Source organism: Herpailurus yagouaroundi, unplaced genomic scaffold (genome assembly GCF_014898765.1).
Source record: "Herpailurus yagouaroundi ecotype Mexico unplaced genomic scaffold, PumYag 139, whole genome shotgun sequence".
Classification (NCBI taxonomy): domain Eukaryota; kingdom Metazoa; phylum Chordata; class Mammalia; order Carnivora; family Felidae; genus Herpailurus; species Herpailurus yagouaroundi.
The window spans coordinates 29,736,808-29,755,980 of NW_024412394.1; positions in this window are offsets into that span (position 1 = coordinate 29,736,808).

Below are 19,173 nucleotides of genomic sequence, written 5' to 3' on the forward strand. Positions count from 1 at the left end.
GGAGGAATTTCTACAACTCCCAGTAAACAGGAAATCCCATTTTATAAATTACAGATTATCAAGGCTGGTTGCTAATCTTTAGGGTCCCTTTTTTTCTGACTTCATGCAGCTCATTTATGAAAACCCACAGAAGTGTTATAGGATATACTATGTGTAATCCCCAAACACATTATTATTTTTAATAATTGATATTTATATAGAGCCTCAAACTATATGCTTTCGAAAACACATTTGCCTTTGATTATCCCAACAATTTTCTTTATTTTTTTAAACATTTATTTATTCTTGAGAGAGAGAGAGAATGAGAGAGAGAGAGAGTGAGCAGGGGAGGGGCACAGAGAGAGGGAGACCCAGAATCTGAAGCAAGCTCCAGGCTCTGAGTTGTCAGCACAGAGCCTGATGCTGGTTTTGAACTCATGAACTGTGAGAGCATGAGATAATGACCTGAGCCAAAGTTGGACACTTAACTGACTGAGCCACCCAGGCACCCCGTAACAATTTTCTTTAGAGAATAATTTGTTATTCACATTTTGTATAGAAAGAAGTAGACATAAAGAAGTTTTGTGATTGGGTCAAGATACTTTCATTCATATAACAAACACTGTGCAATTCTTTTTTTTTTTTTTTTTTTAACGTTTATTTTTTTGGGGACAGAGAGAGACAGAGCATGAACGGGGGAGGGGCAGAGAGAGAGAGAGGGAGACACAGAATCGGAAACAGGCTCCAGGCTCCGAGCCGTCAGCCCAGAGCCCGACGCGGGGCTCGAACTCACGGACCGCGAGATCGTGACCTGGCTGAAGTCGGCCGCTTAACCGACTGCGCCACCCAGGCGCCCCCGCTGTGCAATTCTTAAATGCAAAACAAAGAAGATTTAAGAGAATTAAAAAACAAACTTTCCTTGTCATTAAGTAGCCATGATAAATATGCAAAGATCTACTATAAAAGACTAATATAAGTGTCAATAGGAGAGGTCAACGAAATGGTGCAGAATTCAGAGGATGATGTAAGAGGCTATGAAAGCCTTCTTATAGAAGAAGATTTTAGAGTTAGATTTCAAAAGAATGAAGAATTTTACAGAGAAATAGAATGAGGAAAGGAAGGACATTTCAGGAAGAGGCAGTAGCACTATCCACTCTCAAAAGCATGAAGCCCATTTTATGTCCCTAGAAAAACAGATATGCTCGTATACTAGGAGCCTAGATCTTCTAGCTTGGCTCCTGTTCATTCTTCCCACAACTCCAAGCTTTTTCTGAGCATGAGGAGGTTTCTCTAGACTGCAAGTGACTGAGGACTGAAAATGAATTAAGTTCAGTCCCCTGGAGTTTAATTAGGGTCCCTTGGGGTGTCTTTGGAAAAGTCTTAGAAATGTGTCAACATTAAGATTCAATCTGGAGGCACACCACTGGGCCTGGAATATTACATCCCAGGGTCATCTGTCAATCATTTTCCATCTCCTGGTAACTGACTACAGAGGAAGAATGTAACTGGATGCCCATGGGGGGGTGCACCTTCTGAAACTTCATTGTTGATAAGTATCTAATTTTTTGATGGTAATAAAGAGAAAAGACAATCAGACCACGGGGAAAGCCAGAACTGCGAGTGTCTGAATAGGATGATAAACTCTTCTACTGGTATGAGTACTGTATGAGAATTGTTAATATTCAGTTCTCTAATATCAGGGTTTTAAAAATATTCTTCTCCCTCCCCATATCTCCTTAGCCTCACCACCATATATCTTACAGAACCATCACTGCAGTTACTTTCTTTTATAAGAAAATAGATTTAGAAATTTTGCTCTCTAGAATATACACTTGAATTCACTTTTTCTTTTCTTTTTTGCGAAAGTCATTTCCTACTGCTTTTAAAGCTTTGATTTTTTAATGATTTTTATGAAAATCATGAAAAAAGAACAAATGTAAAACTGTGTGTCTCCTTTTCAGACTTAACTTCAATGTACGAAAACTTATGTTGCTCCAGTTTTGTGCAAGAAATAGAATATTTTTAGTAAAATAGTAAAGGTTGAAATAAGGCAGTCTCATTTTATTTCTGCAAATATAAGATACACCAATAGAGCTAAAAACTTATATTTCATCATGCTTGTTTTATCTCTGCCATTTAAGGAAATAAGTTTTATTTCTTGTACAGTGAATTGTATATTCTTTTTTCTTTTGTTCTCCATTTCCTTTCTTCTTCAAACATTTTCATAAATAATTTTTACCATGTTTTTATTTGATCACTAGGATATGATTTTGAATTTGCTGGCTATTGTATCTAAAAAATGAACACTTTATTTTAGAGCCATGAAATATAAGATTAAAATATATATATATATATATATATATATATATATATATATATATATATAGGAATCATTCAAATGACTATATAATTGAAACATTGATGAGATTAGAACCATTTAATTTTCAAAATACTCTCTTTTAAAGCCAATTTTTTCATTATTTTAATTTGAAATCAAATGAGTCTTTAGGCACATGTATATAATACTTACAACATAAGTAACATCTGTTGCCACACACTAAATTTCTTTCAAAGGGCCTAAGAATTAAAATAAATAAAATGAATCAAATTTACATAAGAAAAAAACCAATTTTTCTATGGGGTTAACTTTTATACTATATGAGGGAGGAATTTCATTCAGTTGATATTAAGACAAACTCAGAAACAGTGGTTTCAACTGTGTTAAAATAGAAGTTGATTATTTCTCATAAACAAAAAAGCCCAAAAGTAGACAGTCATATTTCTTAAGCTCTGCTATGTTTGTGGTCTGACCTTCATTCTCATTATCACATAAAGGTTGCCAGATATCTGAACATCATCTCTGTTTCAAGCTAGATGAAGAAGAAGAATAAAGGATTAAAAAGATGTATGTAAGATAAATTTTCCCCTTTAAAAAGCTACTCCAGAATCCGATCCAACTACTTCTGTTTCTATCTAATGATTTAGAATCACTCCATTAAACCACAGATAATTATAAGGAAAACTGGGAAATGTATTGCTTTTATTTAGGCACATTTCATCCTTAATGAAATTGGATAGATAGAACTAACGTTTCATCTCTCACATATTCTATACTTGCCCCTAAGTTGATAATTTAGCAGTGAGTTTTACAATGTGGGAAGAATGTTGGCTTGAATTGCAACTCCAGAAGGACACTCAATAGGAATAAAATCAAGTACTTATATAATATCTTATGAGCTTCATAGGAGAAAAATGATTAAGAATTTGGAATTTGGATCAGGCTGACCTAGATTTTATTCTTGATAATATCACTTATAAACTATATAACCTTGACCAGTTATGTAATTTGCCATCCCAGTTTCTTCATCTGTAATATGTGATAATAATTTTGCTAGGTTTTATAAGCATTTTGTAAGTTAAACCATGAAAATGCCAGCATAGTGCCTGGCATAGAAGAAGCACGAAATACAGCTTAGCTATTATAACAATATGATTAAGAAATTTGCAAATAATAACTGAACTATGTAAAATTATAGGAATGGTACCCTTCTCAAAAACATAAATTCCTGCTTCAGGAATATTTATAGGATTGTTCTCATACTATTTTTCTACTATAGTTCCACAAGTTTTGTGGATTTGCATAAGGCACTCTATTAAAATGGCAGTTAAAGGGCACTTTATTTAATAGTTGAAAATGGCATGTGTGTGGGTTAAATATTTTTTGTATTTGGCATTTTAGCTACTTTGAATACTAGTGATGATGTTTGAAAATGAAGGCTTGAGTGCTATACTTTCTGATCTACTTTAAATTAGAGCAAAATAAAAATCTATTTCACATTTCCCCTCTCTATAACAGAAGCAGGTTGGAACACGTGTATGTGATGCAACCAATTTTTGTTTAATACTTGAATAAAGAATAATTACTAAATGATGCCTACACATGCCTTTATTAAATCTGCCAGGTACAAAGAATGGCACCTAGGTGGCTCAATCAGTTAAGCATCCGACTTGATTCGGCTCAGGTCATGATCTCACGGTCATGGGATTGAGCTTCTCATTGGCCTCCACACTGACAGCATGAAGCCTGCTTGAGATTCTCTTTCCCCCTCTCTCTCTGCCCTTCCCCCACTCGTTCTCTCTTTCTCTCTCACTCTCTCTCAATATATATAACAAACATTTAAAATATATAAAAAAAGAATGTGTCCAGAATATGAAAGTGAGTAGGATTCTGCCATCTATTCTTGTGAAAGTCCTTCTTGATCCTGGAACACCTTTTTGTTACCTCTTTTGAAAAAAACACAGAAAAGTTCCTATGTCAGTAGTTACATGGGATCATGATATCTAGGGAGATTCCATTTAACTAAGGTTAAAGATGGACTGTAGAAATAAAGATTTCACTCCTTTGTTTCCATATGTTGAACTCAGTATCACTAAAAATGAGACATTCAGGAATAAAAATTAGACATCTGCATCTGTCACTCACTTTGAACAAATATCTAAAAATTACCTGTATCCAAGTCCCAATGTATGGGGAAAATAGTGTGCAAGCTTTCTGACACAAAAAGTTGCTGTGATTATAAACAAGAAAATTAAGATATTTGTCATTTGGACATCCTGTAGCTTTCAGCATCACTATGCATGTCATTAGTCTATGAATATCATTAGCAAGACCAGAACTATAGCTATAAACACCAGTTCAGTATATTGACAAAACAAAGTAAAAAAAAAAGGGGGGGCATGGTATATAGTGGGGACAGAAATAATAACCAGTCTTTTTCCACAGGAAAGTACATAATCATTCCATGTGACATAAAAAAATAAGAAAATGAGAAGCTTTTACTCCTATAATATGCATTTCAAATTCTAATTTTCATATCATATTAATACATATTTTTACATCTTTCACTTTAGGCACCTTTGCTGATGAAGAAAACTCATTTCAAAAGTTAAGAACTTGAGTTTTCCTTTTCATAAATCAAAGTTGCAAATAGTTATAATATCATAAAAAAGCATTAAACTGGTAAACGGATTTTACTAGAGTTTATACACCTCACTGAAGAATAATAAGACTGATATTTCAGGGCATTTATTTGAAAAAGTGCACTTGCAGAGACTTTCTGTTGAATGTGATAAATTTCAGATGCACAAACCTTACAATAGAAATTCTGATACTTTTGCCTGTTCGTGATATAACCATTTTTATAAATGTCACAGTTATTTATACTGTAAATACCCTTTTTTATTCATTTACTGACAAAATAATTCCTATCCCAAAGCAGAGATATTCTTAAAGTTACTTTAGAATCTATCATGTACTGGTTATAACCGATAATTGAATAAGCTATGTTTTAAAACGATGTATTTGTAAATTTGTTGGCATTTCATTAAACTAACAGTTGATTTCCTCTTTCTTAAACAATGTCATTGCCTTTCCTTGCCAGGCTGCAGCCTTTCTCTTTTCTGTCCTAAATTTATTCACAACTTTTACCTCTAAATTACCACCTTCTTTGATTTTATGTTCTAGTTCCAATTTTTAGCTTTCACAGTCCTGAGTGGTCACACTTCCTTAGTGGGGACATGGCTTTTCTTTCTGTGTCAGGCTGTTTTACCTAACTCCTCACCATCTATCCTTTCCTCTCTGAGCTATGAAACTCCACTTGTGTGCACCTTGGAATCAGCTGCTACCTCAATAGGACTTTCTCTCTTTCCCAGGAAGGCTCAACTACAGATGCTTCTTCATAAGGGACTTCTAGTCCTCTTACTTAACCTAATTTTCTTTAGGGTATCAATTGCTTATATATGCAGACTTGAATATCATTTTGTATCCTTGTCTTTTTCCTTTTTAAGTTTTTTTAAATGTTTATTTAGACAGAGAAAGAGAGACAGAGTATGAGCAGGGGAGGGGCAGAGAGAGAGGGAGACACAGAATTCCAAACAGGCTCCAGGCTCTGAGCTATCAGCACAGAGCCCGACGCAGGGCTCGAACTCAGACTGCTAGATCATGACCTGAGCCAAAGTCAGATGCTCAACCGACTGAGCCACCCAGGCGCCCCCGTCTTTTTCTTCAATAATTTTCAAAACAAAGATATTCCTTGAATAAGGTCTTTTCATCTGTTTTGAATGATTTGGATAGGTAATTCAGAAATAATTTTAAATCATTTGAAAGAAAAACTTAAATTGACGTTAAACACATTAAAAGAGTTAATTAAGTACAGGTGCATCTTATAAGCAAGGGATCCTTGAAGAAATTAACTGCTTCTCCTGGAAGAGATAAATATGGATGACCTATGACATATTTACAGATACTCGATTAATTTTAAGAAGTTAGGTGTTAGGGCACGTTGGTGGCTCAGTTGGTTAAGTGCCCGACTCTTGATTTGGGCTCAGGTCATGATCTCACAGTTGTGAGACTGAACCCCAAGTCGGCTGCTGGCTGAACACGGAGACCTCTTGGGACTTTCTTTCTCCCTCTCTCTCTGCCTATCCTTCGCTCAGGCTTCCTCTGTCTCTCAAAATAAATAAATAAACATTAAAAAAAGTTAAGTATTGATCATAATAAGGAAATAGTATAAACCATGACTACTATTGTGTAATTTAAATTTGGTGAGAGTAGAACTTAAGTGTTTTCACACACATGCACAAAAAGATAAATATGTGAAGTGAGGAATGTGTGAATTAACTAGATGGGTAGAATAGTTTCACAATGTATATGTATATAAAATCACCATAATGTGCACTTTAAATATCTTACAAATTTATTTGCCAATTATACCTTCATAAAGATGAAAAAATTCAATAATGAAACATTTAAAATTTCAATTAATTTGCCTTTTCAAATTAAAGTATCTGTACTTGCTTCAAATAATTTATTGTTTTTCCCAGAGACTCTTTTATTAGTATATTTTATTTCTCTACCTTTTGCTTAGAAGTTAGAACAGGCTGGTGGCATGATTATGCATATGCATTATGTAAAAACAACCCAAAGATAAAAAATAATAATGTACCAAGAAGAAAAACACATGTCAGAGCTACCTAAGGTCATGAAATGTAAACTATGATAAATTCAAGAATTGTTTATTACATGTCAAAATAGTAAATCTCTATGAGAAAAGCTTCAGTGAGATTGTAAAGAATGTTGAAAGATTCCAAGGAATCAGTAAAAAAACCTCTCAGAAAGCCAACGTTCTAGAATAAAACATGGCTAACAAACACTGCCTCTAAACTTTAGCAATATTTAAAGAAGGGATAAAAATATTTCAGTCAAGTTCTTTTTCTATGGTTTTATGCATGTTAAGAAGGCATTGTATAATAATTCGATTTCAATCATTTATATTTTTCCCAATTATTATTTTTAAATCCATGTTTTCCAGATAAAGAGATTTCTACTACTCTAGAATGTCCTTAATAAAATTCCATATTTATAGGGAGAATATAAAAGTTCATTTTAGAAAATGTCTTGAATTATTTAAAACAGGCCCCAGAAGAGATAAGGCACAAGATATCTTTTATAATCTCACAGTTGGCTTTGAAGGTTATCTGAATAGTAACATCAACTTCTCTTTCCAAAGGTTCAGTCTTACAGCAAATTTACATGAACATGGATTGTGCTCTTAGTTCCCTTTAAGAGAACTCTTTGACCTCAAATATTGATATGACCTAATTATCGGACAAGGAGCTGACACAGCGGGAGCCCTGAGCACAGATAAATCTTGCCTAAAGCTTTACAGGGTCTAGATAGTTCAGATTTTTCTGCTCAATGTAGATGTGGAAAGCTTGGGGGGATAGAAAGCATGCATAATAAAAAGGGATCCTTTCTACCCCTTGTTTGCTCTATCCTTGCCTAGCATATGAGAGGCAGCCGTGTAACGCTCTGCTACTCAACATTTGGTCTGCAGAGCAGGGACACCTGGGAGCTCATTAAAAATGCACAGTCTCTGACTCCAACCCCGACCCATTCAATTAGTATTTACACTTCAACAAGTTCTGGGGTGATGCATCTGTGGAGTCCTGGGACCCCTCTAAGAGCATGCACTGTGGAGCCAGATTAGCTGAGTTCAAGTGGCCTTTCAGGATGGGTAACTAGGCAAGCTAACTTACATTTCTGTGCTCTGTTTGCTTTATCTGAAAATGGAGAAAATAATAGCACTAAGAAGGGTTAGTGTGAAGACTACAGGAGTTTTTCATGTAATAGTCTTAGACTGGACCTGGAATAGAATAAATGTATGAAAGTGTTTGCTGTAACTGTTGTTAATCCTGTTCAAATTGCGAGCATATGTTCTTTTCGGAAGAATAAAAGAGGAAAGGGGATAGAGATTGGAGGATGGAGTGAAGTGAATGTGAGATGGAGTGAGGTGAAATGAATGTGAAGGAGTCTAGCTCACTTCCTGCTTTGGGGCTGATTTGGGGTGCTGATGTGCAGTTTTTTATACCACTGATTCAGGTGAGTAAGTAATCGCACATCGACTTCCTTACCCCATTACCGAACATCCCAATTATCCCTTATTATCATTAATTAAGATGATGAAACTGTATTATATACAATTTTGAAGAATAAAGGGAAACACCCATGAATGTACCATTGTAACAATTACTTTATTTTTATTATTGTATTAAGAGTTAGACGGGGTGCCTGGGTGGCTCTGTCGGTTTAGCAACTGGCTTAGGCTCAGGTAATGATCTCATGGATTATGAATTCAAGTCGCTTCAGATCCTTTCTCTCCCTCACTTTCTCCCTCTTTCAAGAATAAATAAACATTAAAAATTTTTTTTAAATAGAACAAGTGTTGGGAGCACTCATTTACTAATTGACACTAATTGATACCATATGGATATGCTCATCCATATCAGAATATATATGTGCCAACATTATGCGTGTTCCTTCTGAATGACCCAAAGCTCATTGGATGCAATGAATATATTTTCCCACCTTTGTGTTCACAGTATGTTGATTTGTGGATGAAATATCAAAAGATCATAATGAAAAGTTTAATCTCATGGTAGGGTATTTAAATTCTCATAGCTCTGCTTATGCTGTTTGGTCATTTTTGATATTATTCTGTGAATTCTAACATATGTGGCTATTTTTGCCTAACAATTAGTTTGAAAAACAATTCTAAACATTTCTAGAAGTACCATATATATTTTCAGTTCTGAGTATTTAGAGCTAAATTTATAAAGAGAATATTAAAAAATACAAGCATTTTCTACTTTTGCTCACTTGAGTTCTACATTTTTACTGACCTCGGTGTTCTAAGGACAGATTAATGAAGTTTAATAAACCAGAATAATGGAGTAACATGCTTCAATATAATTTCGGTGTTGTAGACTCTCTTTTTTGTTGTTTTTGAGTTTTGGTTTTGTTTGCATTTGTTTCAGCTTTTTTCCATACCAGTAAAAATTTTTTTGCTTCAGAATGTATTTCACTATAGGTTTCAATTGTGTACACAAATATTTAAATTGTATTCATTTACTATAATGATTCATCTACAGTTTTACCCAAAAATTTATGTATTACTACAATGAAGAAAATCCTCCTATTTTTCATTAATAATGAAAAAAGTATAAGAAGAATTATTTCCATGTGGATTTTCTTACATACAACTTGTTTAGAGAAAAAGGAAATGGGATTATAGTGAACCAAAACTCTTTGAAAACTAGTGAAGTCATTTGACAAATGAAATAGATGGTGGGATTCATCCATCCTTACAAGAAAGTTAAATTGAGTTGAATTCTGAAATAAAATAAATTCAAATATTGTTTGCACCCATGAATGTAAAAATGCTGAAAATGCAGAGGGAAAAACAACCGTGATAAGAGTATGCTTGAAAAATTTGACCTATTCAATTTTAATAGGCTACTTAGAAAAATGTGCATTAAAACAATAAAACAGTGAGTGCAAGAAGTGTGAAGATTCAAATTCAAAAGTTTAAAAAATGGTTGAAATATAAAAGGTTCTTTTTTTCTGGAATAAACAAAAAAACATTTACTATAACTACTGAATATGTCAAGAAATATGACTAGAAATATAAATGCACTTGCATATCATGTGATGTAAATCCAGCCTTCAGAGAAAACCACCAAGGGTTTTGACTTTGGAGGATAGTGAAAAATTTTATATTAGTTGTGGATCCACATAGCCTTTTTTCCCCTTTGTCTTTCATTGAATATAGATATAAGTTAAAATGAGACCTGAGGACTGCTCAGAAATATATAGTAAACCACGTCATTCTGAAGATCCTTAATTGACGGCAACTTACTATAAGGTGGCTATGTCTCCATACTAGTAGGACCATTTTTAGGGACAACATTGATGATAACATTTGTTGAGACATGTTTGTTATGTTGCTTATAGATATAATATCTAAACAAAGAACATCTTTAGGGTAGAAACCTGAACTCTTAAGGCAAAGAATTTGTTAAAACTGAACATGAGCATTTGTAGATATTAGTGACTACGACATGTTTTTATATAACATACTATCTTCTCCCCTTAAATGAAGGGAATTATGCATGTAAACAGGCTACATAAAATGCACAATAAAAACCTTTAAGACAAAAGTAGTTTCAGGACACCTGGGTGGCTCAGTCATTTGACCGTCTGGCTCTTGATCTTGGCTCAGGTCATGATCTCAACAGTTCGTGAGTTCGAGCCCCCACTTTGGGCTCAGTGCTGACAGTGCAGAGCCTGCTTGAGATTCTCTTTCTCCCTCTCTTTCCCTGCCTGCTTTTGCTCTCTCTCTCTGTCTTTCAAATAAATAAACAAGTATATTTTTTTAATGTAGTTTGAATTAAATTTAAATTGCCTGCAGTTCTCATTAATGGCTGTATTGAACTGTAAAGCTTGTTTTTTTTTTTTAAATTTATTTTCTATGAGCTTAAAGCCTTAGGAAATTTGACATATTCATAAATGAATTAATGCAAAGATGAAAAGTTGCTCAGTAACTAAAATTTCTACATGCACAATCATACTGATTTCAGTTTGTAAGTATTTACATATTTAAAACATAATGCTCTTATTTGTTTTAAAATTATGTAATTATAACTAATTAATGGCATCATTTAATTATATACGTTTTTAAAACTTTTTTTTAATGTATTTGTATGGTCACATTCTGAATTTCACTTATTTATAGATTTTATATGTAAGAACTCAGAAATTTATCCACAAGTGAATTTGAATGTACAGGAGGTGTTTAAGGTTATTAAGAATACTTTTAGAATTTCAGCCATTTTATTTAATTAATTTATTTTTTAATGTTTATTTATCTTTGAGAGAGGAAGAGAGAAAGCTCAGGGGAGGGACAGAGAGAGAGACACACACACACAAGAATATGCAGCAGGACCCAGGCTCTGAGCTGTCAGCACAGAGTCTGATGGCGGGGCTCAACCTCAGGAGCTATGAGATCATGACCTGAGCCGAAGTTGGATGCTTAAAGGACTGAACAACTCAGGTGCCCCATCAGTCATTTTAAAATCTGGATTAAGTAGATTATAAGAAGATATGGCTAGATTTGTTAACATTGGCTGTTACTCCAGTTTAATATTTTTATTTAATATTTACTATTTTTATTAAACTGGAGTAACAGCCGGTAGCAAACATTTTAATAAAGTTTGAATGAGGTAAAGGAGCATACAAACAGGGGTTCCTGGGTGGCTCAGTCGGTTAAGTAGCCAACTTTGGCTCAGGTCATGATCTCATGGTTTGTGGGTTTGAGCCCCACATCGGGCTCTGTGCTGACAGCTGTGCAGACAGCTTGGAGCCTAGAGCCTGCTTCAGATTCTGTGTCTCCCTCTTTCTCTGCCCCTTCCCTCCTCCTGCTTGTGCTCTGTCTCACTTTCTCTCTCAAAAAGAAGTAAACATTAAAAATAATTAAAAAAAAAAAAAAGAAGGATACAAGCAAATATCTGGGAATAGCACATCTCTGGTAAAGGAAACATGTTTCCGAGGTCCTGAGAAGCTTGGCTTTCCTAACGCAGGAGTATGACTGGAGTGGAGGTAGCAAAATCATGGGTGGGAAGGGATGAGGCCCGAGATGTGACAAGGGACTAGGTCACTGAAGACTTTGGCTTCTCACCCTGTGTAAAATGGGAGGCCATGTGTTACACCCAGGCTTACTGTTAAAGACCATTTTGTCCCCAAGGGGAGAATAGGCTGTAAGGGCATAAAAGTGAAGCAGTTTATTTAGAAGCAATAATCCAGGATATGAAGACCACTGGTCCCTTAGTGGCAGTGGCAGAAGTGGTAAAACAGGGTCAGATCGTGGATGTAGTTTACAAGTAATGTGAAGAAAATTTACTGAAGGATTCAGTGTGTTCAGTTCATCATGTGTTTCTGATGCTGCAAATCTACTCATTTTATTTATTCATTTTTTTGAATCTACTTTTTAAATTCATTTTTCTTGACATGAATTTTCATGCAAACTTTTACTGCTCTGCTAAAATGACATGATTGTTATGATTCAATAACAGAAAAACAGCTTCAGTTTCACGTGACTCCCAAATAAGAAATGTGACGATTATCCGCAGCAGGATTATAACAATGAGCAGAAGAAAATTAGACAAAATAAATTGAAATCTGGTACATGTGGAGTATAACTTTAAAACTAATTATTGTTATTAAGGCACCTAATTTTCTATATTTTCTCTTTCTCTAGCCATTCTAGTTAATTTTACTATACATTCTATTTTAGTCCTTCACTAGGGTCCCTCCATATTCCTTCTGGGAAAGATATAAACATATTTATTTCTTGAATTTCCTTACTTAATGAGTTTTCTCTTTTTTATGGGTTATACCTGTTTTACCTATCAGACAAATCTAATTTAAAATATCTCTTGCACAATTTTTCTCCTAAAATGGTCCATAGAGCACCATTTATTTATTCCACTATTTGAAAACACTTTAGGATTGAGCTTGTTATTTTTTGATATTTAAGAAATTTATGCAATGTTATATGTTAAACTTTATGCAATATTTCCTAATAATTCTAATTCAAGTAGAGTTTCTCTATGATTTCCCACATAATTTTAATGATTGTATAACATCAAGTGGCAGAAATTTAATTTTATAATGCCACTTGATTAAGATCAAAGGCAGGGCAAAATTGGACAAATAATAATACCTATGAAAGAAACATGTCTGGCAAGATTACCAAATCCCATGTGGTGCTGATACCAAGCTATTCTGCCATTCTTCACAAAGAACATTTCTGAAGCTTCTAAAGCTAAATGTTGATCCACTCAGAGGAACTCTGAGTGTCTTGATGGCCTCAGGAGATAACCCCCAAGGCCCTTCATCTTCTCCACTGTACTTGTACCCATCAAATCTCCTATCTTTGTGTTTGTTCCACACAAATAGTTTCTGAATTCCCTTTGTCTTGTACGAACCTTATTGTAACAGTTGTTCACAAATGTTTTTTCAATAGTCAGAGGGAGATCACTGAGAGAGGGATATGAGGCCGCGGGCACCTCATGTCACATGTAAGAAGGATCCCATCACATAGTGACAATTTGGGGCATTCCTAGCTGTCAGCCACCTCTTGTGATTTTCCCTTCATTAATACTTAAATCTAAACAAGAGGGTATACTCTGTAGGATCACATGATCTTGCACAGCCTCCTGGAGAATCCAGGAAAGAAAGCATTTAGGGCCCATATGTAAATAATATGTATTCAATAATTAAAAAAAAATGTATGAGAAAGGAATTTTACTATATATCGCCAAAAACTTATTATAACACATAAATAGTCTGAAACCCCTAATGATAAATGTCGACACTTTGAGAAACATAATTAACCATGCAAATCCTAGAACTCATACAATTTTATACCAAGAAAGAATGAGACGTGCTGAGAGTCCCCTTTGGGGCCAGAGCTTCTTTTGAAAACAAGCATTTGGTCAGTCTCTACATGTGGATTTATTTCTACAGCATGATTTCAAACAATTGAAATTCCACAGAAAATATATCTACAAGCAAAACCCATTTTTTTTCCTTATAGTCACTGGTGTCACAGTAACTAGGGCAGCATTTCAAAGGTGTGTGTGTGTGTGTGTGTGTGTGTGTGTGTGTGTGTGTGAAATCACTGTAGACCTTGTCAAAAATGTTTTAAGAACTACATTTCAACTTATTCTTTCTATCAAACTTGATGGGGTAAAAAAATACAGAACTTATTTATCTGTATGATAATGCTCACATTTGTTTATATTTCCTTAATTGGACATCTCTGCTTCTGTACTTCTTAGTCAATATAGCATCATCAGGAACTGAGTGACTAAATAATGTGCTGGGATATCTCTATGCATAAGATAACCATAACTTGCTTCAAGATAATGCAGTTCATATGAATCTCCCAAAGATCAATATATGTGGGAAAGGGGAGCAAGACAATTGAAACGAAATGAGAAAGGATGCAGAAAACTGAGGAGAAGGGGAAGAAAATAAAATGATGAGTTGCTGGGGGAAGAATAACTGGTTTAAGGCTGAAAGGAAATGTGTATGTCTGTATCTGAGTACCTAAACCACTTCTCAATAAACTCTATGGACTATACAAACTAGATACATCACCAAAGAAAAATTTAAGGAGGCATCAAAGACAAAAATAATTAGTTTACAATGCTATTGAATCTGGAATTGGAAATCTGGGCTGGTAGTCAACATTACGCCTAGATTGATATTGTTAATATTGAAAAATGTGTGTTCTAATTTGTGTTTTTGGAATCACAAATAATCACTCCCTTTAAAGGGACACTACAATTTAAAGTCACCTAGGGGCACCTGGGTGGCTCAGTCGGTTGGGCGTCAGACTTCAGCTCAGGTTATGATCTCATGGTTTATAAGTTTGAGCCCCGCGTTGGGCTCTGTGAACAGCTTGGAGGCTAGAGCCTGCTTCAGATTCTGTGTCTCATTCCCTCTCTGCCCCTCCCCAACTTGTGCTGTGTCTCTCTCTGTCTCTCAAAACTAAATAAATGTAAAAAAAATTTTTTTAAATCACCTAGACCAATAAAAGACAGAAATATACAATTCCTTGATTTTGATTCTACTTGGCTTCCACAGGTTCTGGGAGCAGCATTCTGTTATGATCACAAGCCTTCCTTTTAAAAGAGAACAAATGTACATAATTGTCTATGAATTTGTTCACTTTACCCTCACTATCTTATCTATATTATTAGCTAAGACAAAACATACATTAACTGCACTTCCACCACTTGGATTTTACTAAACTTATTTTGGGGAAACCCACCCTAACAGCAGATGGAAAAGCATTGTGCAGAATTACTGTGAAAAAAAAATCTCATTTTCACTTCTTTCTGGACTGTACCAAAAACATTTGAAAATATGCAGGACTTCAATATTACTATAGAAAGCTCAAATTGCTTTGATTTAAAATGTCATCATCAGGAAAAAATAAGCCAGAATTCATAATCTATGGGGCCTATGCACATACAAGCTAATCACATTCAGTACTTTTGAGGTCAGGATTCATATCTGAGTCTGAATCAATATTAATATTCCTTCTCGGCACTTGGTAGATGAAAAATGTTTTCTGCAAAAGGAAGAGCTTCTATTACTTTTATTAAATAGTAGTTAGTTGGCTGCACTTTCCTTGGATTTAAAAAAGATAGTGTGGAAATGGCTGTGCTTATAGTTTCATAGTTTGCAAGAAGTGCTTTTGAGAAATGATATTTTAACTTTATGGGATTCTATGACTTCACAATAATAGTATTTTCACTCACTTCAATATGCTTCTTCCTTAGAAATCTAACAGTGTTAAAGTATACTATCTCACTGGTCTTCATTACAATCCCATTAGGTCTGAATAGATTCCTATCTGATAAATCTTTGAAAAACTTGCTTTAGATGAAACATACTTATTGTTCTCCCAAGCATAGATGAATCCAATCCTCGACCAATGTCCTATATTAGAATGGGAGCACATGAATCACTTTTTCTAAATCCAAGTTCAGAGACAGAGCTTCCTTCTGAACTTATATGGATTTTCCCTCCCAAGGAATAATCATCACAGCGTCCTGAGGCAGCCAGAGTAAATTGTACAGGGAATAGTTCTGCCAGTTTCACCATATTCTTCCCCAATGCACTCATCAGCTTCCCTAACCTCTTTAAACAGTGCAGTTTTGCCAATAAAAAGAGAGGATGATGTGAAGAAATATCAGAGAATTATTTTTCTTCCATCCTCTGGAGCTAAAGATAATTTTCAGTGGAGATAATTTTAGAAACATTTAAAACATTTCAGTGCATGCGAAAAAAAAATCCAAGAAGCCTGTTAGGATAATCACACGCTTCTTATTGTGCATCATTCTGCATTCATTCATTCTGAAAATAATACTGCATTCATTCCATTGTTTATGAAAAGCCTCTCCAGTTGCCTCTGATGGGAAAGCACGTAATTATTTACATAGTATTTATGTCCTCTGAATGTTCACAGCCGTCACCCCAGTCACCCTGTAGGATATGAAAAGCTGGTCCTTGTAAGACACATTTGGCTTAGCAGCCACTGTCTCTAAAATATGTTAAGAAGGTAAAGTAAGACTATTTCAGAAATAAGTGAAACCCGAGGAGTTCAGTGACAGGTCTATATTTCACAAACAAGCACAGTTCAAATGTCACTTGTAAAAGACTTGCTTTTTGAAAACCTAAGGTTTTTAAAATTAAGAAAGATTTATTTTTTACTCTTTCTAAAAAAATAATCTTGGGGTGCCTGGGTGGCGCAGTCGGTTAAGCGTCCGACTTCAGCCAGGTCACGATCTCGCAGTCCGTGAGTTCGAGCCCCGCGTCAGGCTCTGGGCGGATGGCTCACAGCCTGGAGCCTGTTTCCGATTCTGTGTCTCCCTCTCTCTCTGCCCCTCCCCCGTTCATGCTCTGTCTCTCTCTGTCCCAAAAATAAATAAAAATGTTGAAAAAAAATTAAAAAAAAAAATAATAATCTTAAGGATAGCAAAATAATAGATTTTATAATTATTAAGGATTTGCAGCACTGAAGGTTGGATTCTTCTTTGAGATCTTTTAAAGCTTTATTTTAAATTCCAGGGAAAACAAAACCAAAACCAAAAAAAGTAATTTTTAGCCGCTTGGTAAAAATTTGATTATTCATCAGCCAAATGGCCTTACCTGACAAAGAATCTTGTGTCCCCATTTGTTTTTCCTCCAACTTTACCCCTCAGGAAAAGTTTACAGCAAAAGGAAAAAAAGGAGGCCTTTGAGAGTTACTCTATTCTATTGCTTGTGGCTGAATTTTAACCATATTTAGGTTTTGTTTCCGTGGCTTAAAGTTCTACCTCTTGCCCTAGTTTTCCAATTTTCATTCAGTTCCACAAACAGATCCCTATTGCTCAAAGTAAGACTGTCTTTTTGGTTGATTCATTAAAGCAACCCTTTTATTTCTCACATCGGCAATCTGTATCCAGACTTCAGGATATATCCCCTACACCACAGAGATTGCACTCACAATCCTAAAGTAAATCATTTGGAACAACATACCTGGGAATTACACCAGATATGCTTTTCAGCACTTATATTTTCTTTTGGGTTTATTTATGTAATGCTAGAGCAGAAACAAATTGAGTAAGTCTATTTAATAGAGACTCAAAGCTCTGTCTCGCTATCAGTGAAGACAAGACCTGTCAGGAAGCAAAGACTCAAAGATGCGTCTGCTCTCTGCTCAGTGATGTAAGTAGAACAATCTTGGACAGAGGGGCCAATATCAGACAATAGAACAGCTAACACAGAGTAGTGAAGTAATTAATTTCTCAGATGTTAATTCAAGGTCGCAAAGAAGAAAAGAAGGAAAACAATAGAACTATAGCAATCTTATAAACATTATGTAGACAATGGATTAATAAAGAGTAAGAAAAATGAAAAGGAGAAATATACTTTCAATTCACCTCATGCTAACTTTGATTGGAAAAAGCGTAGCATTACAAAACTGCTTTCATTTGCTCTATTGTTTTTTATTTTATTTTTGTAATGGAAGAAAACGCTGATATTTCAACTCTGCCATCTCAAATCAATCATTCATCTTCCCCAGTCAACATGCTGAGATAAAAGGTGTATTGCAGAGATGGATATTGTTTGAGACTTGTATTTCCTTACAAGATAAATCAGTAGCTATTTAAATGCTTCTAATTCAACACTGTAAGAAAAGGGAAATTAAATAACAAAATCAGTCCCCTGCAATGTGACTTTGAGGGCAGTGACTTCAAAAGAGAATCTTTTCTCAAGTTACACTACCTTTGCAGCAGAGACAAGCACCACTAGGCTGGTTTGAAATTAGTCACACCTCTTCCAAGTTTCCATGAGTATCCACACTTGGGGGTGTTATCCTAGTAACTTCCCCAGTTTGGTTTCCCTTTAAAGCCTGAAGCAACTTAAATGTTCCATTTTCATTTTTCTAATGTAGAAGTTCAAATTGTTAAAAGTACAGCAGTTAAGTCTGAAAAGAAGAGGTTATCAAGTCCTTTGGAATCAAATCACCAGCTCATCCTCTCTGAGTGTTGCTGTGTTTAAATTCAAATGCTGAGCCAGCTTCTATTGCCTCCACAACCACTCAGAGAGAAGTTAAGAGTTAAATCTCTTAACTAACTTAATAATTAGAATTATTACCTCCAGAAATAATGAACCAGATCTTGCTGTTCCTTATGTCGGTAAAACAAGAGGATGAAGACAGATAAAGGACCATTTTTGAAAGAGGGCAAAGTACACAGACCAACCAAATGCTGTAGTTACTGGATGCAAGGAAAGGCTCCTGAACCCACACAAACTGAATTTGCATCCCCAATAGATCAAAGTCCTTTCTTCTCTTTTCCTGGAATTCTTACTAACTTTCCCTGTAAAAATAGTTGTGGCATCTGAGGTAGACGCAGTTGCGAAAGTAAACTTCATGAGCATAAAAACAAATAAAAGAAGAATAGAGGCAGCAATTCATATTCACTCTCCATGGCCATTACTGCTTACAAGCTATAATTTTATTAGCCTGAGACCCATATGCAATGACATCATTTCAAAAGCTAGTTAAGTCAAACTGGAAACCAATCAGTTCATTCAGAGTACTGAAAAACATCCTGAAGTGTACCCAACTATTTTTATAGTTATTCTGTTCAGATAACTGTAAGCATCCTATTGGAATAAAGGAGGTGACTTATAAGTTTTATAAAGCTACTATTATTAATGCCTCTTTAGCTAAC